The sequence below is a fragment of the Euprymna scolopes genome, chromosome 45 (assembly GCF_053919585.1).
Source record: "Euprymna scolopes isolate OS-2025 chromosome 45, ASM5391958v1, whole genome shotgun sequence".
Lineage (NCBI taxonomy): Eukaryota > Metazoa > Mollusca > Cephalopoda > Sepiida > Sepiolidae > Euprymna > Euprymna scolopes.
The window spans coordinates 49,994,225-50,016,210 of record NC_136526.1 but is presented as its reverse complement, the minus strand read 5'-3'; the positions used below and the strand labels follow the sequence as shown (position 1 = coordinate 50,016,210).

Genomic DNA, 21,986 nt, shown 5'->3' with positions numbered 1-21,986 from the left:
ATAAATGACAAAGTTCTCTCTAATTCTCTCTCCTCTGATCTTGAGCATGTGGTACAATGGGGGAAGAGGTGACTGGTCACTTTTAATGCATCCAAAACCAAGCTTCTATCTTTACATCATCAATGCTCTAATCCCCATCTGGCATCAATTGAAATGGATGGCTCTCGTCTTGGAGAGGCTCCATGTTTTGACAAGCTTCTGGGTTTGACCTTTACTCCTGATCTAAAATGGAACACGTACATCAAATCTGTTGCCAGGGATGCTAGGAAAATGGTGGGATCCTTCTACCGCTCCAGAAGATATCTCACTACTGATGCAATTCTTTATCTTTATAAAATCCAAGTACGTCCAAGGATGGGTACTGCTGCCACATCTGGACAGGAGCTGCTAAAAACAGCCTATTCTGCATTGACAGAGTACAAAATAGACTTTGTGGTTTAGTGGGGGATGCCCTTTTCTCTTCCCTGCAACCTCTCTCCCACAGAAGAGACGTTGCAAGCCTGTCTTTGTTTTATCGCTATTTCCATGGCAAGTGCTCGTCTGAGCTCCAATCCCTCGTCCCCCCTCGCCAATCTTTCACGAGAAACACCCGTCTGGCTGAAACTACTGCCAATAATTTTCCCCACTCTTTATCTGTGCCTAAATCCAAGCGAAGATTCCATGAGCAAAGCTTCTTTCTTAGAACTGCACGCCAGTGGAATTCTCTGCCGCTTGCCTGTTTCCCACTTGACTACAACTTGGACGTCTTCAAGTTCAACATAAACAAATTCCTGACAAATCGCCCCCTTAAGTAAGACACTCTATCAAAACCCCCAATACTAATGATTACTACAATACTATCTCATTGATTACTGTACACGCAATAACTCTTATCCCTGAGTGGCCTTCGGGCCTTGATAAGTGGTGGTGACCCCCATGTAAAAAAAAAAAGTGAACCCTCACTCTAAAATGTTAAATTTGTATTAATTTTCACATTAACTTTTAAGACGGTTGAAACGTATTAGCCCCCCCCCCCCGCCCAATAGATTTTTATTTATTTTTAGAGTAAACTACGGCGGGTTAGGTCGTAAAATGCTACTAGTACTACTACCACCACTGCCACTGTTCTTTTTCTTCTTCTTCTTCTTCTTCTTCTTCTTCTTCTTCTTCTTCTTCTTATTATTATTATTATTATTATTATTATTATTGTTTGTTGTTGTTGTTGTTGATAATAATAATAATTATTATTATAATAATAAAATGTTATTAATAATAATAATAATAATTATTATTATTATTATTATTATATTATATATAGTAATGATAATAATATAATATTATTATTATAATAATAATAATAAAAATAAAATATCATTATTATTATTAATAATAATAATAATAATAATAATAATAATAATAATAATAATAATAATAATAATAACAACAACAACTTACATTTTATGAGAAGGTGAGTAAATGCAATGATGGAGAGATTTAGAGAGAGATTTGGAGAGAGAGAGAGAGAGAGAGAGAGAGAGAGAGAGAGAGAGAGAGCAGTGACGTAGAAAAAAAAACTCGTTTGGTTTAATGGCACATGCGCCGACTATTCCGATCTGAGAACAAAGCCTTTGTCTAGCTCAGCAAACTCATGAGGTCAGAAGGCTAGAATTATAGACTTAAATTTAACAACGATAACAATAAACTGTTAATCAACCGAATAGTAAGCAAAAATAAAATATAACAATTGTGTTTACAATGAGAAATAATGACAAACCTGTCAGAGGAGAGGGAGAAATCCAGTAAAAAAAAAAAAATCTCAGTTTTGATGATGACGAAATGCGTTATTTGACCTTGACGAGATTCACTTAATTCTGCCCTTAAAAAACAAAACACCGCACACACACACACACACACACACACACACACACACACACACACACACACACACACACACACACACACGCGCGCGCGCGCGCGCGCACGCGCGCGCGCGCGCGCGCACGCACGCATGTGCGTTACCCTTAAAACATCAACGAATGATTCCAACAAACAAGTCAACGAAAGACGATTCAATAAATGTAAGTATAATATTACTGGAATTATTTCACCTTTTTGTAAATATGTTTTTTATTAATTTTCAAAAGGTATCACATCGAGGTCGGCAGCAATTTTTTAATTGACATTAGATATATTGAATTCTTTAAAAATATATTTAAAAATTAATTTAATCTCTTGGAAGATTTTAGGCGAATTTGGTAAATTATAGCGAAACTTTCTTCTCGTGTTGAAACTTTAACTTTTTCAAATAAGTAAATATCAGAAATCCAATTGACCACCGAGTTAATGTTTTCTTTTAAATAAATTTCTGAAGCTAAATTTTTCAGAAAAAAAGGCCTAAACAGGTCAAATTAAAAACTGAAGCTATACTTTTAGAAGCAAAAAAGCAAAAACAAACAAAAAAGGCCAAAAAAAGAAGAAGTTTTAAAGGAAAAATGGCTGTATTGAAAATGTTAACTCTGTTGCTATATTGAAGCTGTTAGCTCACAAATATTAGCATCTTTTATTTTTTTTTTAGTTTCGTATTGTTTTCTTAGCAGTGCTGCTGAAGTAAAGACGTTCTCTATGAAATTGAAATCATGCTTTTGGGGCGAATTAAAATTAGTTTAGATAAATACCTTTGCGCTAATGAACATTAATAATACATTCTACAGATTATATATTATTTTTAAAGTCTGCCCGAGGACTTTAATAATATTTGAAAATGTTCTTCTATATATGATATAAACGTCATAGTCCCCCCCACTGCGCCAAAATACTGTAGGCTTACAAAAACAGATGGCACATACAAATTTAGTGCCTAAACTATTAACCACTATCTCATGTAACTATCAAACGACATTTTAGACATATGCATTCTTTATAACAAAACCCTATTGGCCAAGATCAAAGTGTAGTATCTGTTCCGACAGATACTGCAAGCTATGACTAGCAAAGACCAGATGTGGGGGCAACCCCACATGCCTGACCTTTAACCAGCTCCCATTTCCCACCTCTCGGGAGCTGGTCCCCTTTTTCCCTTCCCCCTCCCTTCACTCCTCACATTAAAAATCGGCCTTGTGCCTAATTTGCTCAGTGGGGGAGCAAATAAATACCATCTGTTCCGGCAGATGCTGCACTTAAGATTATTTGTACCAGTCAATGGAGGGGAAACCCTCTATACTGGGACAATTATTATTTTTGATAACCAGAGTGCCCCCTTTTTGCCTACTTTTAGGGGAGCTGGTTTTTACCTCACATTAAAAACGGCCTTGTGCCTAATTTGCTCAGTGGGGGAGCAAATAAATACCATCTGTTCCGGCAGATACTGCAAGCTATGACTGGCTATGACTAGCTATGACTAGCAAAGACCGGATGTGGGGGCAACTCCACATGCCTGACCATTAACCAGCTCCCATTTCCCACCTCTTGGGAGCTGGTCCCCTTTTTCCCTTCCCCCTCCCTTCACTCCTCACATAAAAATTGGCCTTGTGCCTAATTTGCTCGGTGGGGGAGCAAATAAATACCATCTGTTCCGGCAGATGCTGCAAGCGATGACTAGCAAAGACCAGATGTGGGGGCAACCCCACATGCCTGACCTTTAACCAGCTCCCATTTCCCACCTCTCGGGAGCTGGTCCCCTTTTTCCCTTCCCCCTCCCTTCACTCCTCACATTAAAAATCGGCCTTGTGCCTAATTTGCTCGGTGGGGGAGCAAATAAATACCATCTGTTCTCCAGATGCGGCACTTCCAGAAATCCTTCACGACTGAGACAATTTTTATTTTTGTACCTTTTCTCCACGTTAAAAAACCACCCTGGTGTCTAACTCTGTCCTGTGGGGAGGCATTGTAAATAGGTACAAAACCCTAAGTTTAATCCTAAGAGTGACATCATCACCATTGCAATCACCTACACCTACTCCCTAATTACTAAGTCCTTCCAAGATTCCCATGCCACACTGTGTAAATTTACACACAGGATAGTTATATTGACACATCCATCTTCCTAACTGATCTGTAAACTCATAGACATAGCAGTCGCCTTCCATTCCTCGAAACAAAATATAATAAGGTCTCCCCAGATGTGTTCCTACCTTTCTGATTGGCTGATACGTGACATTCTCCTGTTCCAGAATGAAACTAATCTCAGTATTAAATGAACACTTCAAAAACTTTAAATTATTGTCCTTGCTTAAACACGCAATTTATGTGAACTGTTAAACGGTTCGTGTCAGCACATTACTTACGGAACTAAAAAAAAACACCTAATAAACAATACAAGTTCTATAATGGATTAACCCTTACTCCCTCCGAAAAAAACAAAACAAAACAAAAACAAGAAAGAAAACATAAAAATATTTCTGTGAACAACTCGTGATAACTTTGTTCTTTTTTAATCACCTAAAAAGCATTCAAAACAATACAAAAAATATGATCCACTTTTCTTTTCTTTTTCGTTTTTTTTTTTTGGGGGGGGGTGAAATTGCATATTTATAAATGGCCGACAATGTGTTTCCTTATTTTCGTTACAAAAACTCAATGAATTTAGCTTGTCACAACTTACATTCTCACACTTACCCTCCCTATCTTAAGTCATCATACGCCTTGCGATAAATACAAATAACATTTTGTGTTCTCCCCACTCCAGTTTTCTCAGGTTTTTTTTATCTAATTGAAACAGTTTTTTTTTGTTTTTTTTTCCTTTTTATTTGTCTTTTGGTACTCATACATATGATGATCCAGACGTAACTCAGCGTTCGCTTGGATTTCCTAGACAACAGCCAGATAATTACCGATGGAATAATAACGCTACATACCCTACGTGCAGTGATTTTCAACTTGAACGCCCCAGCATAGTATAAATATCCCCAACCTCTCCATGTTAAGAATGACTTTCAGAATACTCTCACAAATCACTCTATGTTAAGAACGGTTTTCGAGGTTAGGGATGTTTAATCTGAAAGCCGTTCTTAACATTGGGCGGTTGAAGGTGTTTATAATATGCTGGGGCAGGTTGTAAAAAATTACCCATTTATTTGTAATATATTTGCTTTTTTACCATTTCTTCATACGTAATAACTAGTCGGAAAAGAGAAGACAAATTGGGAATGTTTAGAAACACCTTCTCTTTAAACATTTATTAAAAATTATTTTTTTTTTGCTTTTTTCTGTTGATTTTACTGCATTTAAAATTTTTCTTTTTTTCTTTTACGTAGCGTTGTTACTATTACATCGGCAACTTTTGGCATTATCCAGCTGTTGAAGTTATGTTCTGGGGTAAATAGATGCTGAATCATGTCTGGATCAATATCTGCATGTGTACCGTTTTTTTTTTTATTTTGGGGAGACTTGCTGTCACTCAGACTCCAGAGAACACCATAAGTTGTTATCAAAGAGAAAACTTTGATGATAGCCTGTATGACTACTAGTGAGTAAACAACAATAATATTAACATATTCTACTCTAAGCAGACGAAAAATACTAAATTTAGATTCATCATCATTATAAAAAATTTAAAACAACTCATTTACTAATAAGCAATAACTCGACATCTGACGACAATTTACTAAAAAATAGCATTTCTGTGTATATTTTTAAATGTCCTATAGGAGAATGCGTCTCCAAAAACAACTCGTACATCGGCATGACTAGAACCAGTATATTTCACTTGTCTTCCCATAACAGCTCCATCACCAACACCTTGTAGCACATGACATCCCAAAAACGAATTTAGAAACATATCAATAAAAAACACCGCCATTTTAGCCATCTCACATTGTAACCTGCGCCTCTTAATCATTGAAGCCCTACTCATTCGCATAAATAAACCAACCATCAATCAGGCTCAATATGAGGGGGAGGCCACGCTTAAGTGCTTTAAATAATTTTGATTGACTTTTAAATACATTCACCAAACGCAATTTTTAATTCATCACTCACCTGAAGGCGACTCCTAGAAGTGAAAAAAATATTATTATGAAATGAAAAAACTTCATTTGTTTTTTGGGTATTTTATGAAGAAAATATACTTTGAAACAGTGGTGGATCACTTTCCTATATTAATTTAATGTGAAATGAGCACCCAATTTATGGCCTATTTTTCAGGGTGGGGGCTGGTAATTTTTATAAGGGGGTTTATTTAGTCGTTGTGGTAGACCAACATAAAACCAACCAACAGGCAATAATTGCTGTCGATATTTGTAAAATCTTACTTTGGTTCCCAACTTAACATTTTCCTCTCAAATGACGACTTATAAAGGTTTTCGGTTATGCTGAAAACGAATATCGCATTTTAAATTTCCACAAATAAGTAGTTTTCCGGATATTAAGCAATGTAACTGTTACATGTTATAAGGTTGTAAATGTTATAAATGGTGGCTAAAATACATTACAACACAAAATTTATCGGGATAGGTAGAAGAGGAACTTATCTTGACTTTATAACGTTTTTATTTGTTGGCTTCTCTTAACAGAACTCACCAAAACGATGAATTGTTATTTTTCATTATTTTGAATGCTCCTAATTTCTTTTATTACAAATTATTTTTCTACTTCATTTTTTGATTCAGTGAAAAGTGAAATAATTGAAACCAAGTATTGCAGTAATTAAGAAAAAAAAAATACACGAAATAACTTTCATTTCATTTCTTAAGGATAGGATTCCATGTTTTCATGCTTAAATAAATTTCTGTTTTTTAATAAAACTTTGAGACGAGTTATTTTTACTCACAGAGGCCGATAAGTAACCAGTTAAGATTACCACAGCCTCAATTGTATGTCTTTTTTATGCTCGCTGCCCTCCCCATGTAAACATAGATTTTTGTTAAATGTTAAGCGGTAAATGTCAGCACGTTACTTATGGAATTTGACTTCAAATGGTTTGATTTTCAAATCATATTATTTTACCTTTAATTATAATAAAAGCCTTGAGATTTATTTTTTGTTATTAAAATATATAAAGAAAAGACAAATTTCATAATAATCTTTTTTTTTACATGGAAGTCACAACTTATCAAGGCCCGGAAGCCACTCGGGGATAAGGGTGATTGTGTGTACAGTAATCAATGGGATAGTATCGTAGTAATCGTTAGTATTGGAGATTTGATAAAGTGTCTTACTTAAGGGGGCTGTTCATCAGGAATTTGTTTATGTTGGATTTGTAGACATCTAGGTTGTAGTCAGGTGGGAAACAGGCAGATGGAAAAGAGTTCCACTGGCGTGCACTTCTAAGAAAGAAGCTTTGTCCATGGAATCTATGTTTTGATTTAGGCATAGATAAAGAGTGGGGCAAATTATTGAACGTGGTTTCAGCTAGACGGGTGTTTATCGTGAAAAATCGGCAAGGAGAGACCAGGGATTGGAGCTCAGACGAACACTTGCGATGGAAGTAACGATAAAACAGAGACAGCCTTGCTACGTTCTTATGTGGGAGAGAGGTTGAAAGGAAGAGAAAAGGGCATACCCCCCCACTAAGCCACGAAGTCTATTTTGTACTCTGTCAAGGCAGGATAGGCGTTTTTTAGCAGCTCCTGCCCAAATGTGGCAGCACTACTCCATCCTTGGACGCACTTGGCTTTTATATAGATAGAGAACTGCATCAGCAGTGAGATCTCTTCTAGAGCGGTAGACTGATGCTACCATTTTTCCAGCGACCTTGGCAATAGTCTTGATGTACGTGTTCCATTTCAGGTCAGGAGTAAAGGTCAATCCCATAAGCTTATTAAAACATGGAGCCTCCCCTAGACGAGAGCCATCTAGTTCAACTGATGGCAGGTGGGGATCAGAGCGTGATGTAATGATAGGAGCTTGGTTTTAGTTGCATTAAAAGTTACCAGCCACCTCTTCCCCCATTGTACCGTGCACTCTAGATCAGAGGAGAGAGAATCAGAGAAAACTTTATATAGAATTCAAACTCTTTCCGTCTTTTTTATGGAAAATTAAAATTAGTTGATTTATATTTTACAGATTTTGTCTATGTTATTATACATACGTTCGTCAAATTTAAGTGTTTATTATTATATATGTTATAAGTAAAAACATCAGATGTAGCTTAAAAACAGACTGCTCCAATGATAAAGAATTTAAAATTACCAGTAATTGTCTATATTTGTAAAATTTTAGTGCTTATTATTATTAGGTACGGGCAAAAATAGAGGGACCTAGTTTTGAAAGTCTATTTATCATAATTTTTTGTAGGTTTCTGACTACTTTTTGATTGTATTCGAAATATTAGAGACTAAAGTTAATTTCCTAAAGGAAAAAATATTTGTACACGTAAAAAAAAGTTATGAAAAATGTTTTCACTGCGAGCTAATTCATGTAAATTTTGAAGTTATATAAATTCATTATAAAAATCCTTTAAAAGATAAATATTAGTTTTCTGGGTCTATTTCAAAGATAATTAGTAAAGTAAAGTCCTAAGATATTGAATTAAATAAAAAAACACCTTGTTTGTGCAAAAGTAACTTAATTATCCCTCAAAAAGCAAGTAATTTTCCGTTCGCCAAAAACACAACAAACTAAAATTTTGTAAACACAATTATAAGGAGGCCCAAAATTTCAGCCAATCGAAACGCTGTTTCAAAATGAAGAGGGGTGTCAGATTTCTTTTTTTTTGTCCAGACGTGCATCCATACATTCCTATACTAGACGTTTGTACCAATTTTTATCATTTTTTAATTTATTTTTTATGTTCCTGTTTTTAAATAAATTTTTTTAATTATGGTTCGAGATTATATAAAAATTATGTTATGCCAAAAGTTTCACATTCTTGCGAGCAAGGAAATTATAAAAATCTTGCATATAAAAATTCTGAAAAATCTGTAATTTAAAAAGAAGTAGATATATTTTTCTATTATAATTTTTTGTGTGTGAAAATATTGAATAAACAATGCTTAATTCAATGGTAATATCGGTAGTTTGAGAAATTAATTTTTCTTTGAGTTATATTGAATTCATTAATACGGACTTTAGGGGGGTTCATAGTGTTCCTGGAAAACTTATATTTTTATTGTTACAAATTATGATGCTTTATTTATATATGTTGTCAGCTTACCAACCTGCGAAAACAAAAAACAAAAATTTGGGTTGGGTATCAGTATCGTGCAGAGAAATGTGCACATTTTTATCATGCGTTCATAGAACAGTGAATTACAGTGCATAATGTATGCCATTATATCTCGAAAACTACTTGTCTTTGCCAAAGTTAAAATAGATTGTCTTATTCAGCATATTCTAAAACCTATAGAAGTCGTCAGTTTGAAGGAAATAGTGTAGTTGGTGCGAAGGTACCTAAAAATAAATAATGTCTGAGCAGTGTGGAAAATGAGTCCTAAAAAGAAAACTGCATAAAAAACAACTTTATTAAAAAAACAAAAAACAACTTTATTAAAAAAGCAAAAAACAAAAGTCAATCTATGACCAATAAGTATATCCGTAGGCAATGTAATAAAGGGGAAATGTGTACTTTAGCAGCGAAAATTATGTGACATTCAAAGTAAAAAAAAATTGGCGTAAATGAAGTCAAATACAAACTGATTGAAAAGTAATGAAAATGATAATTTATCTGGACGTAATTCAGGCTTAGAGTGTAATAATGTGTTTTATATAAAAAGAAATATTTATGATTTCTAGAGTGAAAATATATATATTTTTTTGCCTGATCACTCCAATCTAGGCTTGGTGCCACTTTGATGTAGGGGGCTACTACAACTCTTTTATTAAGAGATTTGGCGGACATTTATGAAAGTATCCTCTCCTGTAAATACTACAATTTACATTCCCTTTTTTTCCTTTTTCATGTTAATCTCATCGATTACAAACTTAACTTTCAGATAAAAAAAAAGTAAAATTGAAAAAAAAAATATGACTTTTATTGTCGGAGATAAGTTTTCAATCATAAATTATTGGATGTAGGTAGATTTAATGTAATCTAATTAAAAAATACTATATCCTACTTTATTTTGAAAGTGCCTACCTTTATAAATTTCATTCGATATTTTAGAAACAAATAAATTGATAAAAACTGTGAATAATTAACTAATTGTTTTACGGATCTTTTTTTCTAAACAACCGAGAAAAACAGAAGAAAAAGCTAAATAAAACATTATGTAACTATGGTTAAAACCAAACTAAGATTTTATATGTTCATATATTCGTCTTGATCGTAATTGAACAGTACTTTGTAACTATCACCGCATTGTTACAATACATACTTAAATAATTCGTTGACATCTATGCTGATGACACGACCATCTACGGCAACACATCAAAGGCTGTAAATGACAAAGTTCTCTCTGATTCTCTCTCCTCTGATCTCGAGCGTGTGGTTCAGTGGGGGAAGATGTGGCTGGTTACCTTTAATGCATCCAAAACCAAACTCCTATCCTCACATCATCAACGCTCTGATCCCAGTCTGGCATCAATTGTGATGGATGGCTCTCGTCTGGGTGAGGCCCCGTGTTTGGACAAGCTTCTGGGTTTGACCTTTACTCCTGATCTGAAATGGAACACGTACATCAAGTCTGTTGTCAAGGTCCCTAGAAAGATGGTGGGATCCTTCTACCGCTCCAGAAGATATCTCACTACTGATGGTATTCTCTATCTATATAAAAGCCAAGTACGTCCAAGGATGGAATACTGTTGCCATATCTGGGCAGGAGCTGCTAAAAACAGCCTATCTTGCCTTGACAGAGTACAAAATAGACTTCGTGGCTTAGTGGGGTATGCCCTTTTCTCTACCCTGCAACCTCTCTCCCACAGAAGAGACGTTGCGAGCCTATCCTTGTTTTATCGTTATTTCCATGGCAGGTGCTCGTCTGAGCTCCAATCTCTGGTCCCCCCTCGCCAATGTTTCACGAAAAACACTGAATCCACTGTGAAAAATTTCCCCCACTCTATATCTGTGCCTAAATCCAAATGCGGATTCCATGAACAAAGCTTCTTTCTTAGAACTGCACGCCTGTGGAACTCTGTTCCGTCTGCCTGCTTCCCACCGAACTACAACTTGGATGTCTTCAAGTCCAATGTTAACAAATTCCTAATGAACCGCCCCCTTAAGTAAACACTTCATCAAATCTCCACACTAACGTAATGTACTTGCAATAACCTTTATCCCTGAGTGGCTTCCGGGCCTTGATAAGTGGTGATAACTGTGTAAAAAAAAAAATTTTTTTTTCTTTGATGGTCACAAAGTATGTGTTCAGTTTAATAGATTATCATAATTGAAAAATGAAAGGTAAGTTTGTATTCGATTAAATTAACGCAAATAAAGTGTAAATTGTGGAATTTAGAGGGATGGCCAATTTCCGAAACGTCCGCTAGAGATTCGTTCATATTTGCATCTCACAATTTTTGACAGTTGAACGAATGATATTTATTATGAAATCAAATCATTAAAGAAAGAAAGCTGAGCCGATCTATTTTTTAAATGTAGAATGTGTTACAAATGTTACTGTAACATGAACTGTTAAAAAGAAAAACAAAACAGAAATAGTTGTCACAGCTTTTTTTTTTTTTGTAAGTATTTTTTAGCGACTGGAAATATTGTTGATGCGTTTATTGTTTTGAAAAACTGTAGCATATCACTTAATGCTAAATCAAACGAAAAGTTGCTGTGCTTCCTAGGTAAATGTTATCATCTAATGTAAGTATCAATGGTTCGTTGTTTTTGCTGTTAATACTCGGTTATAGAGAACAGTCCTTAATCATTTTCTAAGAGATCAGTATATTTTAGCATCGCTTAGTTTAGGACGCTACAACCGGATATGATAAAAAGAAAGCTGTGAAGTAATTTTTTAATACACAATATGTAAATAATCCAAATAATGCGAAAAAGGCATGTGTTATTTTAAACTAAATGTTATGGTTAATTTTTTGTAAAAATTAGTCTTTAAGATAGAGGAAAAGTGAGGATAGTAAATTATAAATGATTTGAACCAATGCATGGCGATTCAGCAGCCACATTGATTTAGGGCTACGGTGTTCATTTTTTGTATGATTGTGTATAATCTGGAATAATAGAATTTCATTGTTGCAACCAATGAGAATAGGTGGAATGTTAACGGGGTGAAACCATTATTTTTAATAGTGAAGTGTAATGATAGTTGTATGTGTATGAGTGGTTAATCCAGTTAATAAGGGTATTCAGTCAATATAGTTATAATGTTTATATACTAGCAGTTCAGCCCAGCTTTGGTCGGGCCCTATGTACTGTTCATAACTTTATGTGCATATGTATATATATATTAAAAAGTTTGACTCATGTCCAGGAAACCTATATTTAAAATTTCAAGTGTTTAGACGCAAAATTAGCAGAGGAGTTTAGTACAGTATGCAAAGGTCAACTCTTTCGACTTTGACCCCGTGGCAGCCAAATTTTCGTCCAAAAACTGATTAAAAAGCTTGCTAGATGTCTGAATACACTTTTTGAAAAATTCCAAATGTTTAGCGATGTAGTATTGGGAATCCCAGCTTAATTGCCATATAGGTAGGTTTAGAAGTATATTTTCGTTTCCCATCAACGAGTTGGCAGGATCACAAAAGGTTAGGTTTGACAGGCATCAACCTATAGAGAATGCACCGGAAATTAGGAGTGACATGTACCGGAAATTAGAGATGACACGGGAATTGTGGTCGTAGGCTTCCGGTTGACGACCACATGGGCTGAGAGTTGGTTTTGTGCAGCAGAGAATGCAGACGGGAAATCTTGTGTCGCTGGCAAACAGGGTTTCGAGATGATAGGCTTGCCTTGAATAAAAAGATTGAAGCTTCAAATCCATCTTGTTTATCGATGCATCTGTCTGCAGTGATCACTCCCCATGAGATGGAGACCAGCATCCAAGAAGGCATCATCCACTGGCCAAGGCAACCAGATATGTACAAATTATACATGCCACATACACGTCTCGAAGATTTTCAAGTCAAGAAACGGTGTAAGGATAAGAACACACACACACACACACACATGTAACAGTGAACTGCACGTAACATACGTAAGAGAATACATACACACACCCATATATGTAGTAACACAGACATTTAAAAGTAAATGTAAAAGAAAATGTAAAAGTAAAAAGAAAACGAAGTAGAAGTAAACGAAATAGTAAGGTGAATAACTAAATATGTAATAAATAGAAGGACGTAAAAGCCCTCATTTAAGATACTCAAAATTGGCTGAATAGTTTGATAGAGACCGCAAAGTCAAATCTTTTAAACTTTGACCTCTTGGTAGCCAAAATTTCGGCCAAAAACCGATTACAAAGCTTGCCCTATGTCTAAATACACTTTATGTAAAATTTCTAATATTTAGATCAATAATTGGCTGAGTAATTTTGTAGAGAACACAGGGGTCAATTTTTTTTTAACTTTGACCCCTAATTTCCCCCCCTTAACATTTATTGTCAAGGGCTCAAATCAAATTAAAAAGTTTGATCCATGTTCAAGTAACCTACATCTAAAATTTCAAGTGTTTAGACCAAAAATTGGTGATTGAGTTTGGTAGTGTTTTCAAAGGTCAAATCGTTGAACTTTGACCCGTTGACAGCCAAATTTCTGGCCGAAAATGGATTAAAAAGACTTTCCCAAATCTCAATACCCCTTATGTCAAATCGCGATTCTGTAGACTGAAAATTGACAGAGAAGTTTGATAAGGAAATATACACACACAGACAATTTTACTTTTATAGATGTATAGATTTACCCGGTCATGACTGGGAGAGTGAGAGGATTTTTCGGGTAGAGGGGAAAATACGAACTACTTCGTCTTTAGGTCTTGGCAATTGTGATGATGTCGATCGTAGGAAGTAAGATAGGATTTTTATCATAATGAAAAAATGTGTCAGTAACGGCGTTCAACTGTTAGAGAAGATGTTGGGTAAAAGTTCAAACAATAAATTTACATGTGGCATCTGTTATTGCAAACCTACAGTAATTTGGTCCAGAGAGGAATTTCTGCAAACAAATTATATATATATATATATATATATATATATATATATATATATATATATATATATATATATATATATAGGAGATTATAGCCAAAAGCCTCACATGTAGCTTAAAAAACAGACTGGTTCAATGATAAAGAATTTTAAAATAAAAGCGATTGTCTACATTTGCCAAATTTTAGTGTTTATTATTTCTTTAAAATATAAACATTAAGTTGTCTGGATTTTTTCGAAAATAAAACTTAGTTAATAGCTTTTCTAGAAAAGTAATAACCAAATAGAGAATTAAAACTGAAAGATTTTTATTTTAATTATTATTCACTTTAAAATGACATACACAGAATGAGTTAACATTCTTGTGCCTCAATTTTTTAAATGACATCGTAAATATTTCTCATAAATGATTACACCGAAATATAAAATTACATGGATAAACAATATTTTAGTCATCAAACATAGAAAATTCAATGTGGTAAAATTTCATTTATATTCTACAATTTTTAAAAAATTATTTATTGGTCCCCCCATAAAAAGAAGTATGGGTCTGTCAATTCATCCTTGTCTCTTCCTCAATTCTTTTTTCAATAACTACACCTTGGAATTTTTTTTAAATTTTGCACAAACATTAAACATGATATGAGTAAAAACGGATCTTCCGGGAAAATTCCGGTTGGTCCCCCCCCCCGGTGTGCCTTTCAGGATAAAATGGCTTAAATTGACACTTTTGTGCTTATTAAAAAAAAAAAATTGGTGTCTTTGATTTTTATAAAACTTTCTGACGTATGAACTTTTTTTTACACAGTGATCACCACTTATCAAGGCCCAGAAGCCACTCAGGGATAAGGGTTATTGCAAGTACATTACGTTAGTGTGGAGATTTGATGAAGTGTTTACTTAAGGGGGCGGTTCATTAGGAATTTGTTAACATTGGACTTGAAGACATCCAAGTTGTAGTCCGGTGGGAAGCAGGCAGACGGAACAGAGTTCCACAGGCGTGCAGTTCTAAGAAAACTCTGCTTTCTAAATCAATCAATATTGGATTGATTGGGATCTGTATTATTAATACATTGTATTAGTTATAAAAATAAATTTGTCACAAAGTTATTGAGATAGATTGTAATATTTGAAAGAAATCTTTGGCAACTTTGGTCAGATTACATTTTCAGATAACCATGATTGCTTTCAAGTCATCCTTCCATTCTCATTGATTTCAAATCCTTCTTTCACTTGTAATTCCTTTAAAGTATTTCATCATCAACCATTACAACCATTGATGTGTTGGGCAGCAACAAAGCTCCTCCAGCTCCGCCTACTTTGAACCAGTCTAGCCATTGAACCCCAAGAATGCTGCATAGCTTTCCTCTCCCTTTTCAACGTTATTCTCCAATCTGTTCCTAGCCTCCCCCTCTTCGTTTGGCCATCTGGAATCCAGTGCAGTGCTGTTATTGTGATTAATCGTAGATCTGTCCGGAGAACATGCCCAACCCACCTCCATCGCCGTTTTCTGATGATTTGGCCCATATCTTCTTGATGCCATCTCCTTAGTAGATCTTTGTTTGAGATCTTCTCAGGCCAGAATATTCTCAGTATTCGTCCAAGACACGTGGTATAGAAGGGTCGAAGCTTGATGAAACATAAAGGAGTGTTGATACTACACAGCTCTGATAATGTTTGAGCTTCGTGTTGATGTTGTATTGCGCAGATCTCCAGATGTTGTTCATACCCCTAAACACGCCCCTTGCCTTGCCCAGCCTCCCTTGTGCCGCCCTCGGGTCTGATGATGCTGCCCAAGTAGGTGAAGCTGTCTGCCTGGCGCAAGTTCTTTCATTCACTTGAACTGGAGTTGGTCTATTCACGTTCAGTGTCATTGTCTCTGTCTTTTTGGTACTAATATTGAGTCCAACCTTCTGGCCAAATGTCTGCAACTTGTAATAAGTATTTATTGAATTGTATTTCCTTTTAAGTTTTCCTTAAACAGTAGTTGCTATTAAGTCTTCTTTCTACAGTAATTTTTTAGTCTTCATTTAACTAGAAATAAGAAAACAAGTCTCATTATATTACCGCATGTTTCTTTACATAAAAACTGATTAATACAGAAATTGAGTAGTTAATTTCAAAATATTTTGTCTCATGTCTTTAAACATCTATACCTAAAGATTTATTTATTACAAAGTATTATGGTGATTAAATTTTTTTATTGTTTTGATTTCACTACAGATGTATAAATTACTCATATTTTCTTTAAATGTTTTCTTTTAATATTTTCTTGAATTTTGCAGGATATTATTCATTTATGAGAAAAACAAGTATCATTGGATTTGAAAGGATCAACATTTTTGGTGACTTTAAATGGAAACGTCTTACAAGATATATTTTCAAATTTTATATTTTTATGTAAATTCTCAACTATAGTAAACAGTACAAATGTTTCTTTTTCGTCGAATCAGACTTATTTATCATACAAAGGATGTTCTTGTCAACTGTACACAGATTTTATCTTTAATTTGCCTCTTTAGTAGAACACTAACTTTAATGATTTTTCCAAATACATGCTCAAAATAATTAAGGATCTTAAGAATTAATCCATATTATTAATTTCGAATTTTAAAACAGCCTGCGAGTTACATTTCCTTCCGTTTCTTACCTAAACTAAAGAGAATCAAATTGTGCCATAAATAATATAAAATATTCAGCCTTAAAATGAGCTCTATTTATTGTGAAATATGTGGCTCTTCATTTTCAAGGAAGCAAAATATGTTGCAACATATGCGAACTCATACTGGAGAGAAACCATATTCTTGTGAAGTATGTGGCTCTTCTTTTACACAGAAACAAAGTGTGTTGGAACACATGCCTACACATACTGGAGAGAAACAATATTCTTGTAAAGTATGTGGCTCTTCTTTTACAAGGAAAAATAGTATGTTACAACACATGCGAACACATACTGGAGATAAACCATATTCTTGTGAAGTGTGTAGCGCTTCTTTCACACAGAAATCACATATATTGCAACACATGCGAACACATACTGGAGAGAAACCATATTCTTGCGAAGTGTGTGGCTCCTTATTTAAACAAAAACATAGTGTCTTGGTACACATGCGCACGCATACTGGAGAAAAACCATATTCTTGTGAAGTTTGTGGCTCTTCTTTTACAACAAAAGCAAATATGTTGCATCATATGCGAACGCATACTGGAGAGAAACCATATTCTTGTGAAGTATGTGGCTATTTGTTTACACAGAAACAAAATATGTTGAAACATATGCGAAGACATACTGAGAAGAAACAAGATTCTTGTTAAATATGTGGTTATTAATTTTTATAGAAACACAATATGTTGCAACATATGGAAACACATACTTAGCTATGGAATATGTTTGAGCAAGACGTGTATAACATAAGTGAAGGACAGAGATCTGAAGGGAAAATCACTCCACCAAAAATATCAGAGCGACAATGTTTTTAATGAGACTAAGATTCAATACATAAAAACCAAAACTTACTGTAGCAGAATTAGCAGTAACCAAAATGAGAAATAGAGAGCTTACCTCGGATACGTCTGTTTTGGGCTGAGCGGAAGAGAGAGTTCCAAGATGGCGTCCATGGGCTTTTATTAGCGTTTACCCAATGTAATTATTGTTGAATCACGTCTGCTCTTGCGCGATTATGCAAATACGTCGTTCCCGGCCGCTATAAAGGCAGGACATTGGAAAGGAGAGGCAGCGTTCTGCAGATTGTGTGTAGGTGATTCTTGCGAGTAGATTGTGCTTGTTACGACCCACGTGTCTGCGAGAAGCGAGTTTTTGTTCCGTCTGTTTTTAGTTGTATTTTTTGTTTGTTTTGCCTACTACATTTTTGTTTCACTTACAAACAAAACAATATCATTACAATTAATTATCGGTGAAAATATACAGCTTTAGCATTGTTGACTAACTTCAAAGGAAATAAACAGACTAGACAATAAAAACGTAGAATGTTAACATTGTACAGAAGACAGTGTTTGCATAGACTGTATCTGCACATAGATTGCTTATCAGTATCCTGCCACTATCCTGAGTCCCACTGAATTACTGATGAACTCCCAAAATCCAGACATAAAAATGATGCATCAACATAATGATATTAGAGTCAGCAGACAACTTCCACCAAATCGAAATATTTTGGACAAAACTGTCGTTCAAAGAAAACAGTATGCTACAGAAGAAGTATACTCTTTATTCACCCCAAACAGGGCACAGTGTCACTAAGTCATAAGGAACTACTAATAATAACAACCAGATTTTCTCGGATACTATGTAGGGAATTGGGCAGCGAGATTTCTGTTCATATTAAACTTCTGAATATCAATACAGTTAGGAAAGCATGGGCCTGGGAGGGAATTCTAAATTCTAGTAGTTAGTGGGAAGAAGCTATTTGAGTAGAAAGCTGTACGGCATCAAGGGATCTACAGTGTAGGGATGCTTGTCTGGTTTGTTGGGGATAGTAATGTCGACAGGATCCTAGTGCTTTGAGTTATTCCGAGCATTTACCATTAAGGTATATGTAACACAGCCACACTTCACTTATGGGACAGAGGTTGGAGTTTTGCCGACAGTACGAAAGCTATTAGGTTGTGACACCGTTTTTTAACACTATATGAGAGCGAGGTACTATTGGCACATGCATCAACTCAGATATGACAACAATATTCCATGCATAGGAGAATAGTGGCTTTGTAGAAATACATGGTACTCTCAGGCGTGAGTAACCTAGCATGGTAGAAAGAGTTCACCTTCCTCGTAGCAGCCTTGGCGAGTATCTCAATGCATTTGTTCCAATGCACGTTGTTTGTCAATGGTAAGCCTAGGAACGTGATGAAAGTACTTTCAGGTAATGTATCATTAGCCATGCAATCAGTGGTTGAGAAGGTTTCTAGTAATTATTAAAGACAATAAGCTTACCCTCAGCGGCATTGACCGTTACCATCCAGTTTAAGCTCCATTCCACCACAGAATGAAGGTCTTCTTCTAGAGTTTCAGTCATTTCTTTAGATATGTATTTATTAGTTTTCTCCTAAAGTCTGTTATCCAATGTAGTGTCATTAGCATATACCCATCTCAGGCACAATTTTATCAGGAAAATCGTATATGAATATCAAGAGAATAATCGTCCGAGTAATGACCCCTGTTGCACACCCATATTTGTATCATGTTTTAGAATTTTTTATTAACTAAGAAAAAATTGATTCTGTTGAGTAAACGTCAAGTAATGCCATACAATTATATTTTGATCAGAACCCTATCAAGTGCGTGGTATATACGTTCATAGATTACAGGTATGATATCTGCTGTAGAACAGTTTTTTTTAATGGATACTGTCGGTCAAGAACTAAGATTTTTATCTATGAGGTGGCGAAATATTGTTGATTTATTAACACAGTGGTCTGTGAAAACATCTCCACGGGACGATATGAAAAAATTTAATATGGAATGCAACAGTAAGCCCTTGGAACATGTTTACCAGGAAAAACAGTTGGGAATAAGTCATACACCATCCACTATGTTTATGCAATCCCTACAGCTACATACCCAGAAAATAAAGCCATAAAATATGACAAAGTGATATGGAACAAGAAATAGAAGAAGCAACCTTAGTAGAAGTCAGTGTCTCCAATAATGCTTGGTTAAAAAGGGCTGAGAGGGAAATGATAACGAAACACCAAGGTATTACGTATGACATGACAAGAAACTGGAATCTATGGGAGATTGCTATCATCCCAGTAATTATAGGAACAACGGAACTTCTGAAAAAGAATTTAGACAATTACCAAACAAATATACCCGGGAAACAAAGTGCAAGAAAGATTAAAACAATTGTACTAAAGGGACGGACAGAATCTTAAAAAGATCTATCGGTAAAAATATCTGAGTTATCAGGTGGTTGCTTGGCATTCAGTAGGATGTCCCTTACCGAGCTGAAACAAAATGATGAGAAATTATTTTAAAAAATCACACGAGCGTTTTAAGTAATAAACAATTAGAAAAATTACTATGTAAAATGACTCAACGAATATACTTGGTGAACTAATACTGGAGAAGTGAAAAATTGTACTTAAATAATTTTTGTCACTTGAATTTGTCTCTCAATTTTAATATTTGGATATGATACATTAAAAAATCCTTGAAAACGTATAAGTCAATCGTATATTTCACAATATTAAAATCAATGCAAACCTGAAGAACTTTTTTAAATGTAGAAAAATAAGAAATATTTTTGTAAAACTTTTTTATAACAGATAAAAACTATAACTTTTAACAACCCTTAAGTTACATAATCACAATCACTTTTTATTTAATGTGAGGAAATGATGACTTCAAAAGATTTCTGAATTTTACTTTTGATACAAAAATAAAATAATCTCTCCAAAAGTTTGCAGTTTTTCCCCTTTATTTGTAAATAATTTTATTTTTATTTTTACTTTATCAAAATGTAACGTGATATTTTTGTAACATTTACCATTTGTATAATATACTTTGAAAAGTAAATTAGTTGTTATAAAAATGCAACATATTATTTTTGTAACATTTACCATTTGTATAATATAATTTAAAAGGTAAATTATTTGTTATCAAAATGTAACGCAAATTTTCGTAACATTTACCATTTGTATAATATACTTTGAAAAGTAAATTAGTTCTAATCAAAATGTAACACAATTTTTTATAACATTTACCATTTGTATAATATACTTTTAAAAGTAAATTATTTGTCATCAAAATGTAACCCAATCTTTTGTAACATTTACCATTTGTATAATATACCTTGAAAAGTAAATTAGTTGTAACCAATTTGCATCTTATTGATTGTGGGTGGAGAATACTTTTATTCCATTTTATTTCATTTGCATGAGAATAGTTTTGATTCAGTGAAAATGTTTTTATTGGACACAATAGATATGAAAAAGAATGTCCTATTTATAAACCGTTCCTCATAGTTGTGGAAATTGAAACGGCAGACTAATTCGATTGTCGCCCTTTAACTCTGATAACCGGAGAGCGACACAGTCACGTGACTTCCTGTTTCTTTCTTTTCTCTTCCTCTTTTCCGCTGAACCCTCGACCAGTCAACATGTAATGAAGAGTCGCTCCTGGTGGGGGCATTGGCCACCCAACCAGCGCTCCTGATTAACCCGTCAGCCTCTCATCAATCGCAAGTAACAGACTCTTTTTCTAAATGAATTCTTATTCTAAACGAACTCTTATTCTAAACGAACTCTTATTCTAAACGAACTCTTATTCTAAACGAACTCTTATTCTCAATAAACTCTTATTCTCAATAAACTCTTATTCTCAATGAACTCTTATTCACAATGAACTCTTATTCTCAATGAACTCTTATTCTCAATGAACTCTTATTCTAAACGAACTCTTATTCTCAATAAACTCTTATTCTCAATGAACTCTTATTCACAATGAACTCTTATTCTAAACGGACTCTTATTCTCAATGAATTCTTATTCTCAATGAACTCTTATTCTAAACGAACTCTTATTCTAAACGAACTCTTTTTCTAAACGAACTCTTATTCTAAATGAGGTCCGGTTCTGACTCGCTGAAGTTCCCTCAAGACTTTTTAGGGAGCAGATGAATCAATGCGCCCTGTTAGCTGATGGGTCAGCCTGTGGCCGGAGAACTCAGAGTGGGGGCAGTGGGGCATTAATTCACCAGAGAAAATAGTTCTCTGTGACCGCTATATCTACTTAAGACTACAAATTAATTCCGGCGAAAAATGAAGGAGTTTAAATTCATTTTTACAGATGGCGGCGGCAAGTTATGAAGAAGAAAAAATACAATTCCAGTCGGATTTTGGGGAAACGCGATCGTCAAGTTATGGAGAAAAAAAAATTGCAATTCGAGTAAGATTTCTTTTAGAAATAACGTCGTCAAGTTATGGAGAATAAAACATTACAATTAGCGTGAGTTTTTTTTTTTTAGAAATTAAGTCGTAAGTTATAGAATTTTTAAAGAAATACTGT

The 21,986-nt window shown here is 34.5% G+C and overlaps 1 long non-coding RNA gene across 1 annotated transcript; it reads left to right on the top strand.

The window, feature by feature from the left end:
* Positions 1-1,966: 1,966 nt before the first annotated feature.
* On the top strand, positions 1,967-21,925 carry LOC145269588 (uncharacterized). The gene is made up of 2 exons (XR_013865116.1): positions 1,967-2,057; positions 16,244-21,925. It is a non-coding gene; the product is annotated as an uncharacterized LOC145269588 (long non-coding RNA).
* The last annotated feature ends 61 nt before the right edge of the window (positions 21,926-21,986 follow it).